Genomic DNA, 15,026 nt, shown 5'->3' on the forward strand with positions numbered 1-15,026 from the left:
TCATTTGTGCTGGCTTGCACATAATACAAAAGTACAGTTTAGCATCACATCAGGGGTGGCTATTTTTTAATTACTGTTTTTGCTGTTGGCTAACCCTCTGAAGACCACATGCCAGCAGTGGGCATCAGCAAACCAAGAGTGGGTATGGTCAGTGCATGCATACATATAGAGGCAGGTATGCACATACAGTGACTACATGGACAAGCCTCAGTGAGCTTGAGGAAACCTGGCTTGTGCATCTCCTTCCTCTCTTCCTCCTGCAAGGCTAATAGGAGGGGGAATGCTGATGAGTTAGTTGAATTTCAAGGATTTGCAACTTAACACCATGTGAGAACCAGGAATCCTGGTTTAGAACAACAATTAAACAATCTGGTTTTGGTATCCATAGTTTGAAGATGGCCTGTTTAGCGACTAACCACTATTTGTTGTAAACAAGGATCCCTGGTTCATACCTAGCCCTAAGCTAAGGTATCTTCGAAACTTAAAGTAATCATGGTAGAAGTCTTCCTCCCAGCAACGTGGTAAGGGGCGTGTGCAGTCCTGATGCTTTGCTCAGGCTTACTGAGTCTTATGTGTGAACCAGCCCATTGTGTGTGTATCCACTTGCCTGTGGAGCATTCTTCATCATTGTTCAGAGCTTTTTGTGTCCCTTGGTGAATGCATGTGCACCACATTTCAAAGGCTGGGATAGGTTTATTGTTTTCTTAGTAAGAAGCAGCCCAAGTTTTAATTCTATCTCATTCCAGTTTGATTTTTAAAAAGATGAAACCAGCAAAAAATAAAAATAAAAAAATGGATGCATTTGTCTGAGTAAATTGGTCCTCTTCTCTTTCCCCTTCCCTTCGTTCTTTCAGCTTGTCTTTCCCTTATGCATTATTTCAGCACAAAGATCTCAAGGCCACTTGTCTACAGAGATGCTAACACAGAGAGTTTTATTACTATAGCCATGCTTCTAGTCCAAAGGGAGACCATGACAACTGCTTGCTAATACTTCTCATTCCTGGCCTCATTCTTTATTTTGAAATTCAGTATTATTACAAGCAGATTTTAGGGCAACCTTGAATACCTGAAAAGGTTTAAATATTTATGTTATTTGTCAATTTTTCAATTTAATCACTGAGTAAGCTTTCCCATCCCAGAAAAGAAAAAGAAAAAAAACCGCTTTCCTTGCTTGCTTGCAATGAAAGGTATGTAAACAACTGCTCACATTTGGGAGGGTTTCTCTGTTTTCTCCTTCATTTTCCTTCTTTCATTAATCTTAATCCAAACAAACTTTTATTTAACACCTGGAGATGGTCTGGATTTTATGAACAACATTTCAAATTTGCAATCTGAAATGTTTGCAGCTAATAATTGCATACTGTAGCTTCCCTGTCACCCTTTTCCTTGATTTCACCATTCAGATTTCCTGCCACTGGCTGTGTCAGAGGGAGAAGAGGAAGCAGACTAGGTGTTGAAAGTTGAAGAGGTAACAGGATTTAGCGAGAAAGAAGAGGCTGTGGTAGAGAGCAGTCCAAAATCAGAGGAGGAAGCAGAGGCTGACGAGAGGGGCCAAGTGGCACAGATGAGGCAGGCTGCTGAAGAAGCCAGCGGTAGGAAATCTGCAGCCCTCCAAATGTTGCCCTACTAACGGATCTATGGTGAGTGAAATGTTGAATCATTTGCAGGCGACAGATTCAGGGAGATGATTCTTATAACAGGTTGGATGTGGACTAAGTTTAGTTGAAGTAACCTTCCTCTGAAATCAATGGGACAACTTAAATTATGTCATGACTAAGTCCCACCAATTTCTGTTGCTACTAAGTTCAACTCTGGATCCAACTCAGTGATTGTTAAAATAGCTAATGAAAGATCTAACCTGCAAAGACCATTTCATTAATAAGGGACTTCCTGTTGCACAGCCTGGTTTTTTGTTACCATTACTTGGTAGTCCGATATCTAATGGATGATCTGTAGTACCTTTATACTGACCAGGAAGACACTTATATAATAACTAGCAATGTGATTTAAGATAATATTTTTGGTCTTTCTAGCTCATGGGATGGCAAACTAAGGCCCAGGGGCTGAATCTGGCCCAATCGCCTTCTAAATCTGGCCCGCGGATGGTCCGGGAATCAGCATGTTTTTACATGAGTAGAATGTGTCCTTTTATTTAAAATGCATCTCTGGGTTATTTGTGGGGCATAGGAATTCGTTCATTTTTTTCTTCAAAATATAGTCCGTTCGTCCCACGTCTGAGGGACAGTGGACTGGCCCCCTGCTGAAAAAGTTTGCTGACCCCTGTTCTAGCTGCTTTCCTCACATGTAAGAGTGACTTGCAAACGTGATGAACTAACAACTTCTGAGCCAACAGCTCATGGCTCCTCTTTGCTACAGCAATTTTCACAATCTTAAAGATTCATTTGCTAAGAGTATTTGATCTTAGCTAATGAATTGATCGCTGGCAGTAGTGAGGAAAAAGATAGAAAGCATTTTATGAGCTGGTCCATTGCTTGAGATTGCAACACATTTTTTTTTCAAATGGTCCTCTATTCATACCCCTCACATTGTCCATTCTAGTCCATATGCTTTTCTAGGCAGCAATAAAGCATACAAATCTGAAAATAATTGGGTGTGAACAATTCAGTGTTTAAGAGCAGTTTGCATTGGTGATGGAATGTTTGCTTTAAGAATTATTTTCAGGAGATATTGATTTGACAATATATTACACAACCACATCTCTGTGCTCTTGGGAAGGCAAAAAATCATTCTCTGCTTAGCATTTCAAATAGTGTCCTAATTTAAATGAGATTTCAACTTTAATGCTTCTTTTTTTAGACTTCTCATTTGCACTACTGCAGTCTTTCAATCCCTTATTAGTCCAAGTATACAAAGGAGAGAAGATGTGCTTGATGGTGATGATAATAAATACTGTAGGTTAGCATATAACCTCACATATTCAAATGTTGAATGAAAATAAAACTGATTTATTTTCTCTTGTCCCAGCTCAAATATAATGGTACTTGCTGGTCATTATGGTTAAAAAAAATGCTTAGTTCACATGTTGTACCTGCATAAAATTTTATGAATCCTCAAGTGTAATCAAGTGATGCTCATCCATTATGTGTATAATTAGTAAATAATACTTATTTCCCAATAATTTTAGGCTGAAGCCCTCTGCAAACATATAATGCTATGCATAGATGAATGTATGGTGGTGGCCAGGAGTATGTTTGCTGGCCTAGCCCTAATGTCTGCATGTTCAATGGCCCATCACCACAGATATCTACACTTATACACCCAAACGTACACATGCTTTGAATATGCAAACTGTATCTTGACAAAATGGGGCTGTATGCATTGAATTCAGAGAGTTTACATGAGTTGACAGTTTAGGGGGAGAGACCAGCAGGTACAAACATAATCCCTTCCACACGTTTATCTGTACACAGATTGAAATCAGGACAAATGTATTCATTTTACATGTATGCACCTTTCATGCAGTACTTGTCATGAAGCATTTGTGTCCAAATACAAAATCTTAAGTGAATATCAGCCCTTAAACAATTAGGTAAATAGGCCTAAAAACCACTCAGAGGCTGTGTACATATGACATTGTTTTCTAGAATCATTGGAGACTACAAGTAGTCTCTACATGTTGCCAAGGGCTGCCAAAAAAGGCCTCGAGGGCCGCATACACTCCCTTGGGCCATGTGTTTGACCATCCTGTCCTAGGAGCTGCCCATGTGACCTAGGTCTCATGACCTAAGTGCCCCACTAGGTCTAAGTTTTGCCAGCCTCAATTGGAGTATATCCACACCTGCCCAATGATATTGTGGGTGGGTGTATGCTAAGATTGCAGTCAGCACTTCCTTCCTTCACCTGAGGCATATGCAGGAAGGAAAAGGCATGGATAACCTAATGAAGGGGAGGGTTTTCAAATTTATATCAAGTAACCATACCCACTCTTGTGGATGGTAGGATCTAGAATCAATCTAGATTGAAAGTAGCATGTTGAATATGAGCATGAATGATTCCATAATGAGAAAAACTACATGTTTGGGCTACAGATGGGTTATTGTGTGCGCAGGCTGAGTATAATGAATGAGCTTTTTATTCTAACTATGAAAGTGTCTTGGAACTTGACATGAAAAGCTGAAATATTTATCATACTTGAATCACAGGGGACAAACCAAGGAAACTAAAGCAAGAAGTTTTTATTTGTGAATTGGTATTATGTTCTTGTCCCAGAATGATAAATGTATTTCTTTATTAGGGAGAGAAATGCTTTCAGTCTAACAGTTCCTTCTGTATATTCATGGCATGTTCTCTTACCAGTGATATTTCTTTAAATCTATGTCATACACTGGGTCCATATATCAACTGCTTTTTATTCAAATCCTTTAAAAATGTAATTGTTCAAGTATCTTAGTTCTAATTCTTAGTGGCTCTGGGGTTGAGAGGGTTGGGTATGCAAAAATGTCCCCGAGGAGCCTATTTTAGTGCTGCAGAAGTTGCTGGGATCAAAGCCTCTGGATCCTGTATCATTACTATTATTATAACATTTCTTGTACTGCAACCTCCCTCACCATCAGAACCCATGGCAGCTAGCAACATCCATAAAATACAACATTAAAAACAAAGTTAAAACCAGAATCTACAGCAGTGGTTCCCAAACATCCCCCCATCTCAACTGGACCACTTGAAAATTGCTGAGGGTTTTGGCAGACCACTTAATAACTTTTTTGCCTGTTACATAGCAATTGTAATACAGCTGTATGGTTTTTAATGGTATTTTACAGACATGCTGCAGACTGCCTGAATGAAGCATTCAGAACACCGTTTGTGAACCTCTGCAGTACAGTAATCAATAGCATACAGCAATCAGTGGTGCTGATTTGTGGGGTCACTCCAGCTACGATTCAAAGGCCTGCATAACAAATAGATCTGAAGCTATCACCTGAGTGTGCAAAACTGCAAAATCTGTACAGGGATGTCACTGCTGGGAGAGCCAAGGGTGCTATAATAGCAAGGCCTCCTCTACAGATCTCTGAACCCAGGTTGCCTGGTTATGGGAAATGCTTTTTTTCAAATACACACATATGATCCAAGATAGGCATCTTCTGTGACACAAAGAATCCTGCAGTTCAGTTATCGAACTGCACATGGATTTGCTGGTGTACCAACTATATTGGTGCTTCAAGCAACTGTGTGAGTTGCCTGTACACTTGAGCGAGCCCTTACAAGAGTGGTTTCATTGAGGAATTTGGTGCAAAAAAGTAGGTAAATGGTACCAGTCCCAGTACTGAAATAAGTCAGTACACACGTGAAATCAGTCAAACAGTTTTATATGGATTTTAGTAGAGATGCTCTTGTGACAGAATCCATTTGTTCCCTTTTCTTATCACCTTCTAATTTCTGCTGAATGAATTCACAATTCCCAGCACCAATGGTTGATACTTAAGTTGCCTGTTTTCACAAGTTAACAAGAAGCATTCTGGTGTAAACATAACAGTTAACGTATTCTCTATTGTAACTATTATATAAGGAACAGAATAGCTTTTGATTCATCTCAACTCAGAGTAACTGGTTGAGTGTTGTTTGTCACAGTTTATTAACTATTTAGAATTATAACCAACCCTTCAAATATATCATCAGAGCAGCTTTATAATGAAATCTGAAAACCACCACAAAATAGCTAATGCATTAATAATCTTAAAAGTAAGAGCAATTATAAATACAGCATCAAAATAAAACCTTTTTTTTTAGAAATCTAAAAAGGGACCAGCCCTGGGAAGAGTGGATGCCAAGTAAGCCCCTCCAGGGCAAACATTCTGTAGCCAGGGCATGCCACTAAAAGCTGTCTCCCCAGTAATCACCTGCTGCACCTAGGATGCTGTGGAGGCAGCTAGAGAAAGGCTCTGTTGAGAAAGGATGGATGGAACAGCATGTGTGGAGGCACAATTGTGCAGACGGGATTCAGTTCTGACAGCTTTATTAAGCTAATATGCAGAATTGCATGGTTGTTTTTAGCAACTGTTCTCTGCTGCTTTACCTATTTGTTGGTAATATTTTCTTGCTTTTATTACATTGTTATCAGCCACTTTAGAAGTTTTAAAATAAATGTGTTGCTGGAAGATTCCAGGTGAGGAAATAGTGTCATCTAGCTGGGATGGTTGGGTATTATCCTGGTAAGCTGCACTAAAAAGCCAGCTGTTGAGAAAAGCCATTCCTGTTGGATACTAACCATGCAGCAGTGTTGCTAAGCAATCGGCTAATGCCTCTGATTTTATCCTAAAGCTCCCACACTAAACCCCAACTGCTGACCTGCAATCCATTTGGAGGGATACCCCAATGCTGAAGACGACGAGAGTTACAACAACAAGAAGAAGTAAGTACTTTCACTAAGTATACAAAGTGTTCTTCTAGGTAATTAGAAAATACTGTGAAATATCAGGAAGAGGTTTTTCTTATTTGGTTAGACTTCAGCCTACAGGTGTCTTAAGTTTACCCTGACACTGACAGTCAGCCTCCTTGAGAATGTAGATCCTATATCCAGAGATCTTTGGGTAAACCAATTTCTTCTTTCACCTCTGCCTCCAAAGGCTGGTCTCATAGGACTCTGTTTCAAGAACAGACCTGTCAAATCTCCCAATTGCCTTTCATTACTGAATAACTCCTGTATGTCCCAGAGGACAGCTGTGTTAAAATAACAACTTCTCATCTGATCATTTCTAAAAGCAAGAAAGCTACTTCAAGTTATTTCCCTTTTTAATCTCTAACTCTTTATCAAATGGGGAAGAATTTCATTTCTGGCTCAGGTTCTGATCCTCTTCTATATTTCAAAAGAGTGATAATGTGTTCTTAGGATGTGCAATATTGAAGAGTTTTTAAAAATGGGATCGGATCTGCTGAACACACACTTTGGCAGTTAGTATTGATGGGCATTACTCAATGCACATCAGGAGAACAGTGAATGGCTCAAAGTTTTTAATTAGTGCTCAAAATCAGTAAGAATATGTTTTACGCTGTGAGGCACTTAGGAGAAATTTCAGCTACTTTCTGGCCTTCTTTCTTTTAGATGTGAATTTGTGTAGATTCCTGGCTCAGCCCCAGGTATTAAGGAGTGGGAAAACATAAAAGAATGTCATTGGATTTAGGATAGAATAATTTTTAGGTTGATAGTAAATATATATAAGTATGTATATCATGAGATACATTCTCTGAACTGGAACAGGGGGGATGAGAATCCTTTGCTTGGATAAGGCAAACAATATATTGGAGGACAAGAAAGCAATTAACAATGAAATTCACTGATGCAAAGAAGAATAAGAAAGGAAGTTCTAGAGATTAAAAGCTTCCTGAAAAAGTCTCTGCCTTCTATTGTAGTTGTCACAGTTGAAAACTCTGCAGAATCCGTATAACTATGTGTGTTATAAAAAAAGAAGCCGTTTACTTTTAAGTTATAGCACATTGCTTTGACTTAAAAACCTCACTATAGAGCAGTTGGACTGTTGCGAATTTGAAGGTTTCATTTGAAAACTTAACTTGTTTCAGAGAAGACATGCATAAGGTTATGCTGTAAATGAAATATTAGTGGAATTAAAATACTGGAACTTATTTTTAATACAATAATGGCAATCGCCACATCACCACCAACCAACTTTCTACACCTACATGAGACTGAGAACAAAGAAGCAAACAAGACAGAATAAATAATATGGCCAGAGGAAGCAGGAGGAGTGACATTAACTCAGCAAGAGTGCACTGTGAGAACAAGTTCTTGGAAGGGAGGAAAAGGGACCAAAAATAAAATAAGAATGGCCAGAAAAATGAGCCATAGATACTTTTCCAGAGAATATTGCATTTTCTAGTCAGCCCTGAAAAGGTAGGATAAAGTTCTCCTGTGAAGGTCTAAAGCATCAACTGATGTGAGACGTTGATGGAAGAGGGGATAAACTTTAATTAACTGCATGGCTGAAGCAGACTGAAAAAAAGGGAAGTTGAAATGAGCCAAAGCATGAGCTGACCAATCTGGAGGTAAATGAAGGTTGGAGCACTGAGATTCAGAGAAGCAAAAGTTAGGGCTATTCAGACCTCAGTGGCAGCACTGGAAACAGGGGCTGTCCCATATATAGTCATATATTTCTCAAGTTTCAGGCTTCAGTCCTGCTTTCCTGCACTAGAATGGTGGCATCAGTTGGGGGGGGGGGATGGGCACAGAAGTCTATTTCTAGGTGGAGTTATGTCCCACATGCTAAGATCTCATAAAGAAAATACCAGTACATTTTAATGACAGGTATCCAGCAATGGGTGTGTGTGTGCAAGTGAGGGACAAGCTCCTTGTTTAGGAGGAGGCATCTGCCCCCCTCCAGCACTGCTCCCCCTCTAGCACTGCTGCCCATGCTGCACTGCATTAGTCTTTGGGACATACCTGTGTTGATGGTGGTGTGGAGGGAGAAGTTAAGAGGGGCTGAATGTGAAAATGAAAGGAAGATTTTCCATCATTCTCTGTGCTGGTTGGAGCAGTTCAAAGGCTTGAGGATGTGAACAAGGTGCTTGGGATTGGTCAGGGCGACCACTCTGCACCCTTGCTCTTCTTTGCTGATTAAATCTAGCAGGGGAGGACAGCTGGCAAGGCCCAGGTGGTGATTAAATGGTGGTCCCTCATAGAATTGTAGAGTAGGAAAGGGACCCATGGGTCATCTAGTCCAACCTCCTGCAATGCAGGAATTACAGCTAAAGAATCCCTGACAGGTGGCTGGCCAACCAACCAACCTCTGTTGAAAAGCCTCCAGTGATGGAAAGCCCACTACCTTCCAAGAGAGTCCATTCCCGTCAAACTTCAAATAAAGCAAATTGGTTTATCGCTCTTAGTTTTGCTCTGTTGTATCTTCAGCCCAAGGCACTTTGATTGTCTAAACCAGAAAGTGCCATATAAATCAGCCTAGTGATGTCCAAGGATACACAAGATCTTACAACATGTGTGCAAAGTCCTCCAGTGCACATCACAGTGATCTTTAGATAAAAAAGCATCTGTGCAGGAAGAAAGTGGAATGCTAAACAGAGAGAGAGAGAGAGAGAGAGAGAGAGAGAGAGAAAACACTGTAGACACCACACAACTGCATCACATAAATATCAATATGTACTAATCTGAGCACACAATTCCAAATACCCTGATCCCAAAAATATTTCCTCAGAACTGTTCCACTTCCAGGTAAAGCTGAATAAATCTAAAAAAAACCCTTATTTGTCTTAATTAAAACTAAAGCCAAATATAATTAAAGGCTTCTGTCTACCCTAGATGAGTACACTGTGCCCTCCCCAAGCATTCATTCATAATTAATGCTACTTTAAAGGTACATTGAATTGAGGATAAATTGTTATGCAGTTGTCTGACTATTCCAATTCTGTATTCAGTCGCTTGGGGTCTGAATGCAAAATAAGACATTTCAGCTAATGCATACTGTAGTTACAAATGTATTGGTTGGACATCTGTATAAATTCCCACCGTACAGTCAGCTAAAATAATATTTTTGTACTATCTATTACTCTTTCAGTAACTGAATCTTTGAAACATCAATTGTATGTGTACTCTTGGCAAAGTGAAAGCTTCATATTCTTCAGTGTTTGAAATTCATGGCTGTGGAGGATTCCAAATATAATTGGTTTATTAGAATTAAGATTTTAGCACTCTTATATGGGGATCTCCTTACTGCATTTCAGTTTACGATATTTTCCATGTTTATACATTTGCTCTTGTATTTTATGCAGCTTTTCACTTGTGTGAAGTGAATGGATGATTTCTGTCTTGGGAGTAATGAACTTGAAGGCCATACCTAATCTGCATATGCCAATTTGATATATTTAGCATCATTTTAATTAATAGATTGGACACTAGACAACAACTGGAAGTGTTAACCCCAAGTGCATGAAATCCATGTATCTGACTATGAAAAATACACGGAAATGAACTTTCATCGTTCTTCTAACAGATGAAAAGAATCAATTGAGAAATCTAACATTTTCTTAGTTAATATCATTTGGGTATGGAAAGCCATAGTTTATTTTTAAGCTACTGATTAAGAAATGATATATAAATATTGTTACTGGGCCTCCCTCTTTTTTTTCTACAGGAGGACTAGAGAGATACTACAGTCAGTTGACTAGATGATACTCTTTCCTGGATTGCTCCCCTCATGTGTGCAAGAGCACACCTTTCTCCCACCCACTTGACACTCCTATCACAACTCTCATACTGCTGATTTCCTTGACATCTGACGGGAGAGTGTTCCACAGGGAGGGCACTGCTACCGAGAAGGCCCTCTGCATTCTTTGGCTGGGAAGTGCTCTTGACACCACGTGCATTTACCTTTTTCACACTATGAGTGGCATTCAGCTAAGTTTTATTCATAGTAGACCCACTGAAATTAATAGACCTCACTGTGTTCATTAATTTTATGTTCTACTTCAAAACTTAGTTGAATCCCATTCTGTCTCCATATGTGGATATCAAATGAAGGCAAGGAGAGAAGGTTTCATCTCGCTCCCCAGAACACATACCTGGATCAAAGAATCAGGCAGTCTAGCCTGTAAAACATTTTGGCATCCATTTTAAAGTCCTGCGAGAAGCATAGTGCTGTTCGCTCAAAATTATTTTCTAATTTCTCTGGAGATATTTGATTGTATAACAGTATTGAAGCTGGGAGGGGGGTGGATTATCTGTTTACCTAGTTCATTCCCCTGCCACTTCAGAACTGCTTATTCCTGTATATTCTCTAGTGCTTTGCTTACAGTCTGCTATTGTTTACTAAGGACATTTAATCCTATCATGCAAAGCTCTAATTGTTTAAAGCATAATTATAGATGTTAAATTGTTTTGCTTTTTATGATAAAATGTCCTTTGGAGAGAATCAAAACAGAAATTAAATGAATGTAAAATGGAATTATTTAAAAAGTCACTAATTGAATACTAGGCAATTAAAATTAGAAGCTTTTTGATGAAATAATTATTTTAATTATACAGCGCACTTAGGTTCCCCATTTGTAAACACTTCAGCGTTTATCATTAAGATGGATTTTCATGTACACTTGTTCTGCTTGTTTTATTTAAGAAAAACAGGTACTCCTGAATGCCCACAAAGACCATCCACAAACTGGTTCAATCAAAATATGTTGACTCAAACTGATTTAAGTTCAATTGAAGCAAATAGAATTTAAGCCCAATTTACATAGTGCACTACACCAGCAACATGGCTGATCCCAGGACACCAAAATTCATGGATACCTATATATTTGTACACCTGCCTGCTTTATGACCAGTTGCATCATTTTCAGGGGGGTTGCATGTGTCAGGTCAGGAACTTTTCTAAATGTTAAGTTGAAAGAGCAGTATTTACATAACATTATTCAATCAGAAAAAGTCTGCAGGAGCTATTGTATTGTATTGTATTGTATTGTATTGTATTGTATTGTATTGTATTGTCTGTAAGAATGCCAGTAAGGTTCACTTCCTATATTACATGATTCATGTCTTGTCCGGGGTTCACAGATGTTTCTAGGGGAAAGGTCGGTTCCTACTTGCTGTTCCAAGCAGTTTGCATTTTTAGCTAAGGCACAGCTTCCCTTTTGATCCAAGTGGATTTATAAAATACTGTAATCCTTGATTCGTGTAAGCATATATATTGAATATATTGATTATTGATAACTGGTTATATGGATAGTATAGGGGTAGCCCTTCCTTCCTTGCCTCAAAGGTACTTCCTATTGATTGCCACAAACTCCTGTTCTTGTAATGTTCCTAAGCATATTCATCCAGCCCAGGGTTACCTTTTCAAATACAAGATTAACTTGCAGGGATATTCCTATGCAGTTAAAACATAATGGCCACAATCCAAAACCCCACAAGGTTTTCCATGTACAGAGAGAGTTGCACATCAACAGGGGCCGCTCTATGTTCACAATGTACCGTATTTTTTTGCTCTATAAGATTCACTTTTTCCCTCCTAAAAAGTAAGGGGAAATGTGTGTGCGTCTTATGGAGTGAATGCAGGCTGCACAGCTATCCCAGAAGCCAGAACAGCAAGAGGGATCGCTGCTTTCGTTGCACAGCGATCCCTCTTGCTGTTCTGGCTTCTCGTACTCAGAATATTATTTTTTCTTGTTTTCTTCCTCCAAAAACTAGGTGTGTCTTGTGGTCTGGTGCATCTTATAGAGTGAAAAATATGGAACTTCCCATCATAGAAGATGGTAAGGCAAATCCAGCAGACATATACCTGTCTGCATCAGTGCCACTGCACTGGGGTCAATGTAAAGGACAGTTTTGCATGATAAGCAAACTACCACAATAATCCTCTAGTATGTGGCCTTGAAATTAACTTACATTTTATAACTATCATTTATAATATATATCTTCCTTTTAATATGCTGCAGTTCTTATTTCACTGACCGTCTCAAATTCACAAAGGAGGTCATTAATATTCCTACTTGACTGATGAATAAATGTTTATGAGTAAATGTTGAATGTTTATATATTGCATGGTTTATTTGTATTGACTATATCCTAGGACTTCACAGTGAATGGCAGGCTATAAATAAATAAATTTGGACCTGATCAGATTATATTTCCCCTGACGCAGCCCATCACATAGAAGGGAGCATGAGTGTTCTTGTCTTCCCTGCCTACCAAGTGCTTGCAATCCCTGTTTTTGGAGCTTTTGAAAATGGCCTATGCACAGAAAACACAATGTGCGTTGGCCAACACTATGCAGCCATCCTCTGGAAAAAATATATAAAAATCAACCAAACTATTTCAGCCTGTGTATAATGGATTTTCTGACTGTATTTGCTGCTAGGGAAATGCCCCATAGTCTACAGAGATACTTTACATAGACCTATGGAAAGCCTAACAGAGGAATCCTATATATATCTACTGAAAAGTAATTCTCACTGAATTTAATGAGACTTGCTCTCAGGTAAGTGTATATAGATAGGATTGCAACCTAGAAGTGCTTCATTCTGTCCTTATGGGTGGCCTTCAACTAAGTTTTACAGTAGACCCAATGAACTTCGTGAACATGAATAAATTAGGTTTATTCATTTAAATAGGCTTACTCTAAGTGTAACTGTGACTATAACTTAGTTGAATTCCACCCAATATCTATAAAAGTGTATGAATGCCGTTAGAATCAAAACAAGGATGTTGTTGGCAAATAAAAAGCTTTTTTTGTGAGAGGTCAAGAGAATTTCAACCATAACAGATTAATTCAAACAGATTACCTTAAAAAGAACAGAGAGTAAAGTCCCATTCCATTCCTGTTTCAGATTAGTAGAAAGCTTGTTTTGGTCAGCTCATTATTTGGTTAAGGATAAGGATCATGAAAATTGACTATTTTTGTATACGCCTGGTTATCATTACAGCAAAAATTTGGTATTTTGTGTCTCATATTTTAAGCTTGTCTTTTTAAAGTTTAGTTGTTAATTAAAAAATAAGCTTAATTAAGTTTTATTCCTTTAGTTATTTGTGAATAAAAATAATGTCCTTTATGACTATGTGTATGTATTCAACAAGTGTTCACCTTTAAAAAATATTCCCTGGGTGCACACCTTGATGAAATGTGCTGTGCATGCCTTTGGAGATAAAGACTGGGTGCTAAGAAGGGTGGGTATGCTTGCCCTCATCACCTCATAATAGTCCAGACCTACAGGTATTGTTTGATCTAGCCTCGCAAAGCTGAAGTAGTGCAGAATGAACTTTTCCTCCCAGGAATTAACATCATGGTTCCCAGGGCCAAGTCTAACCGGTTATTTGCCTAATATATGTTTTACATCAATGACAGCAACTAACTTTGACTGGAGACCAAAAGGACAAATAATGAACAAAACAGTGAAGCAGGCCAAAGCTCTGCTAGCCCCAATTGATTCTTAAAGACAAAACAACACTTTGTTACAACAAATGTTCCACACAGCACATTTAGCAGAGATATCCAGGGGCCACGACAGCTGAGGAGGGTGTGCTAGACAACCTTCCCTCATTCTTGTATAACTAATGCAATGAAAGATGTTTTAAACCTCAACCTCTCAGGATTGTAAAACGCACCAGTATAGATTGGTATAACTGTGCTATACAGGCTGTGCTAGCCCTGCTTCTCATTTTAAAAAATCCTAAAAACAATCTAGTAAGGGTGAGGTTCTTTCTAACCTACCCCTTGCTCAATCCAAGAGTCTTCGGTTGTTCTTCTATTCCAGGAGTTTCCAATCCAGCAAGCATGTTAATGAATAACCCCCTGCAAATAGTTGTTTTCTTTTCTATAAAGAGTTATGATTGATTACTTTGTCTATTATGTTTTTCTATCAACTATTATTTATTAAGATTTTTACTAATCTCAGTTCATTACTGGTGTGCAATATCTGGCATTGCTACTAATTCCGGAAGACTCAGCACTTTTTTTATCTACCATGTTGTCCTCCACATAGATTAGTTACATGGACACCTGGTCCAATAGTACAGCTATTATGTATTTAATTTTTCTCAAGACAGCAGTGACTTATCTCTGATTTGCTTATCTGTTTGCTTCAAAATCCCCTGAACATGTGCAAGTGAAACTTTAAATAAGATGCCCTTGCACGGATTTAAATGTCTAGCTTTAGGCATCCAAAATTGAAAATTCTGACCTCATTCATCCAATTTCCCACACTATAAAATGGGACAAAGACTACTTAACTCAGCTCACCGGGTTGCTGAAAGGCCTAATTTAGGAATATGTTAGTGTAGTATGCAATTTTAGCACTATAGAAATTTGAAGCATTTCATAACCGTCCATTCTTTATCTACAGTTCCAACCCGTCCCCCTTTTAAATAGTTATCAAATCTTTTGACTAGATAAGTGAAGCTGGTTCTTTCACATGCCACTCAGTAAAAAAGAAAAGGAGAAAAGCGTTGACTCAGTTGAGCACAAGATACACACAAAATAGTCCCTAGTGGAGCCAGCTGATGAGAGGGTCCACTGTCCCTTGTGCTGCTGCCAGTTCAAGCCTTCCTTGAGGGA

At 38.7% G+C, this 15,026-nt stretch overlaps 1 protein-coding gene and 1 long non-coding RNA gene across 9 annotated transcripts in view; one reads left to right on the forward strand and one right to left on the reverse strand.

Moving 5' to 3' along the window:
- The window catches only part of LOC310707695, a 124,507-nt gene that overhangs the window by 100,411 nt on the left and 9,070 nt on the right, over nucleotides 1-15,026 (forward strand). For all 6 annotated transcript variants that reach the window (XR_014526653.1, XR_014526654.1, XR_014526655.1 and 3 more), the window contains 2 exons: nucleotides 1,404-1,640; nucleotides 6,280-6,370. This is a non-coding gene — a long non-coding RNA (uncharacterized lncRNA). The remainder of the gene's footprint in view (nucleotides 1-1,403; nucleotides 1,641-6,279; nucleotides 6,371-15,026) is intronic.
- ATRNL1 (attractin like 1) overlaps nucleotides 1-15,026 on the reverse strand; it is a 494,510-nt gene that overhangs the window by 15,305 nt on the left and 464,179 nt on the right. The gene's annotated exons all lie outside the window — the stretch shown is intronic.

This window comes from Podarcis liolepis (assembly GCF_965112155.1).
Source record: "Podarcis liolepis genome assembly, chromosome: 5".
NCBI classification, from domain to species: Eukaryota; Metazoa; Chordata; class Lepidosauria; order Squamata; family Lacertidae; genus Podarcis; species Podarcis liolepis.